Source organism: Monodelphis domestica, chromosome 6 (genome assembly GCF_027887165.1).
Source record: "Monodelphis domestica isolate mMonDom1 chromosome 6, mMonDom1.pri, whole genome shotgun sequence".
NCBI lineage: Eukaryota > Metazoa > Chordata > Mammalia > Didelphimorphia > Didelphidae > Monodelphis > Monodelphis domestica.
The window spans coordinates 256,268,350-256,272,147 of NC_077232.1; the positions used below are offsets into that span (position 1 = coordinate 256,268,350).

General features: G+C 38.0%; 1 non-coding gene across 1 annotated transcript; it reads left to right on the forward strand.

The window, feature by feature from the left end:
* The first annotated feature begins 2,059 nt into the window (after positions 1-2,059).
* Positions 2,060-2,166, forward strand: LOC130455338 (U6 spliceosomal RNA). The gene has a single exon (XR_008913248.1). It is a non-coding gene; the product is annotated as a U6 spliceosomal RNA (small nuclear RNA).
* Positions 2,167-3,798: the final 1,632 nt, after the last annotated feature.

The window sequence follows — 3,798 nt, forward strand, 5'->3', positions numbered from 1 at the left end:
CAATGTCTATTTTGCCCACTTGTTCAAGAACATTAGGACAGTTTTCTTGGATGATTACTTGTAGTATGATGTCAAGATTTCTGTTTATTTCTGGTTTTTTAGGTAGACCAATGATTTTCAAATTGTCTCTCCTTCCTCTGTTTTCCTGGTCTTGTCACCTTGTCATGAGATATTTTATGTTTTCTTCTATTTTGTCAGTCTTTTGACTTTGCTTTATTAATTCTTTTTTTTTAAACCCTTACCTTCCATCTTGGAGTCAATACTATGTATTGGCTCCAAGGCAGAAGAGTGGTAAGGGCTAGGTAATGGGGGTCAAGTGACTTGCCCAGGGTCACACAGCTTGGAAGTAGCTGAGGCCAGATTTGAACCTAGGACCTCCAGTCTCTAGGCCTGGTTCTCAATCCACTGAGCTACCAAGATGCCCCCTTCTTTTTTAATTCTTGCTGTTTTGCAAGATCATTGGTTTCCATTTGCTCAATTCTGGTCCTTGAGGCCTGGTTTTCTGCTTTAACCTTTTGATTTTAAGCTATAATTTTTTGGTTCTCTGCTATCATTTTTTTTTTCATTTTCTTTTTAAACCATTTCCCATTTATCTTGCCAGAAGGCTTCCATCTTTTTGATAAGCTCCAATTTAAATTCTTCCAGAGCTTGTGGACAATTTCCATTTCTTTTGGATGGTTTTGGAGCATTTATTTGGATTTCCTCTTCTGCTATTTCCTCTGTCATCTGTATTTTTCCTTCATAAAAATCATCCAAGGTCAACCCTTCTTGTTTTACTTGGTGTTGGGAGGTTTTTCCTCAGCAGTGTTTACCATTGTTTTTCCTTCCCTTTCCTGTCAGAAATCTGAGTAAGGACGGCAGGCTCTCTGTGTATGGAGCTAAGGAGCAAGGCTTTTGCCTGAGGCAAGCTCTTGAATCTCCGCAGCTGTGGGTGGGAGCTTTTTCACTCCCTTGTAGTGTGGAAATGCCCAAGTCCCATGTACTTTCAATGCTGCACTGTACTGTAGAGTCCCTTTGTTCTTATGAGGATGGTTTTGGGGGTCTTTTTAGGTTGTCTGTATTGGTGGGTCTGAGGAGGGGAAGCATCCTGCATCTAGACTGCCTCCATGCTTACCTGGAAGCCCCCCCCCCCCAATTCATTACTTTTTAAAGCATTTCTCCTAGGCATTGTACAATATTTAAGTACTCATAATGAAATATGGGTTTGGATCCCTAAGAGCTTACTATTCAAGAGAAATAATAACAGCAAGCCAGAACTATTTGGAAATGACTATATATATATATATATATATATATATAAGATATTATAAGCCATTATAACACATATAATAATATATATGCATACTAACATAAACATACATTCATATTTTGTCAAGAAGCTTAATTTTATAGACAACATTATACTCAGTGTAATCAATACTTCAGACTTTTAGTGGCATGTGCATTCCCTCCACTGATTAAGATTCCTCTACACCAGCGATTCTCAACCTCTCAATTTGTAGCAATGAGAATACATAGTGCATATCAAGTATTTACAGTCCGAATCATAACTGTAGCAAAATTACAGTTTTGAAGTAGCCACCAAAATACTTTTTTGGTTTGGGGTCACTGCAATATGAGGAACTGTATTGCAGGGTCACATCATTAAAAAGGTTGAGAACCACTGCTCTACACCATAATGGACCATTTCATGACAGACATCATGTATTTGCCATATAGATCCCAATTTATGCTTTTCCAGCTTGCTAAGATCCACCAAATATTTTGGCAGTGCCTTCGAGATCCCAATGTTACCTTCTTCTCACAGCAAAGACTTTAAGGAGGATGTATGAAAAGATGGGTATTAACAACTATCATCAAAAAGAGAGTTCCACCAAGGATACTTAAAGGCATGGTATTTCTACCAAAGTGCACCTTAGAGGAAACATATTTTCATATGTATTCACAGGTATTCATACACAAGTCTATCTGATTTTAAAATCTATTATCTATAAATCAGTCATCTATATCTGTTTATCATCTATTGCTTATCCTCTAACAATCATCTATCTGTTAGTCAGTGCTCTTTTTCTAGCATGTATACTTAAATTAGAGTGATCCTAAGAAGATTAGCTCGGCTCCTGAACAAAGATGACATGTGCATTTTGTGAAGCATCCCATATTTTTTAAATAAAAGATGATTATTAATTTTTAAAAATCTGTCATTTATCCATTTCTTTGTTCTAGCATACAAGTTTCTGTAAAGTCTGTTTTCTATAAATGTTGGGTCACTTATTTGTCTGTATATGACACTTGGTAGAGGCAGGGAAATTGGGTGCTGGGGACATTCTTGGGGATATAGGTGAAGGGTTGTGAACAGAGAAGAGAATGGAGAATGTCGTTTTGGATGTAGAGGGAGAATTGAGATCTCAAGAAAATATCTTAAAATAGAAGGTATTTTGTTTTTGATGTCCATTTTCTCTGCCAACCTAATTCTACTGACTGGTTCTTTATCTAGAGATTAGGTCATTTTTCCCCTTCCAGCACCCTTTGTGAGTTAAAATCTTGACTGCCTTAACATATCAATGTTTCCAGTATAGAATCAGTGGCAAGAATATTAGGGCTAGTTTTAGATGGCGAGAGTTCAAATCAAAGCTTTATTACTTATTATGTGTGTGTTGTTGGGCAAGTTATTTCTCTGAATCTTAGTTACCTCAATCATAAAATTAGGGAGTTGGGTTCAGTGTGGGGTTCTTATCTTGCTGTTCATAAACTTGATTATAAAGAAATATTTTTGATAATTGTAATCAGTTCCCTTTGTAATCCTGTATATTTATCATGCATTTAAAATATTATTCTGAAAAAAGAGTCTATAGGTTTCATTAAACTGCAAAAAAGGGCTCAGGAGACATAAAAAAAAGATTAAGGTACACCTTAGATAATGTTTAAGGTCCTTTCCATTTCTAAATCTTATGATTTCCCTCAATAATTTTCATTACAAAGGGATAGAAAGGTTGCCAGTTAATTGTATTATATTATAACCATCCAAGTTTTGGTGGGGACTGAGTCTGCTTACAGCCCGGAAACCAGAGGAAAAGCAATAAAAATAAACACAAAGCATGCTTACATATTCACAGGAAACTTTCCCTGACAGCCTGACTCGGACACAAAGAAACACAGTTCACAAAGAAAATGGAAAATATTGCATGGCTTTTAATTTGGGGGTGGCCCTGACAGAGAAAATCAGCCACATGCCCTACAGTTTCTGCTAGCTGCCTCCCATCTAGCATCTGGAGATACTATTGCACAGAACTCCGGGCTCCCTCCACCCCCTCCCCATTACAGGCAGGCAGTAGCTTGAAATCCCCTGCTCAAACACAAGTGTTCCATGCAGATGCATATCAGCCTGTGACTCACAGCAAAGTAAAGAGAGGGATCATGGGAGTTTAACTGAGGACAAAATGGGAAGGTTTTCCCTTGCCTACCACATTCCCTGAGAGGTGCTTAGAGAGGGCTGCTCCATCCACACCCAGATATCTAGGGGGTAAGAATACCATTTGGCTTCCTGTTAACTCACTCACAAAGATTATTGGGACTAGAGAAAGGTAGTGTAAGTTGTTTCTTGGCTCTTTTTCCTTGGCTCTCTTGCTTTACTACAGCATTTGAAAGGAGCTAGTGCCCCACCCTTTACCTACCACTTAGAGCTACATTTCTGAGGAGCACAGAAGCCAGGAGAAATGATAACAACCCCACTTGGGATTTTTCTCATGCCTTTCATTTATTTGGGGAGTCCAAAGGACTTATGGATACTAAGCCTTG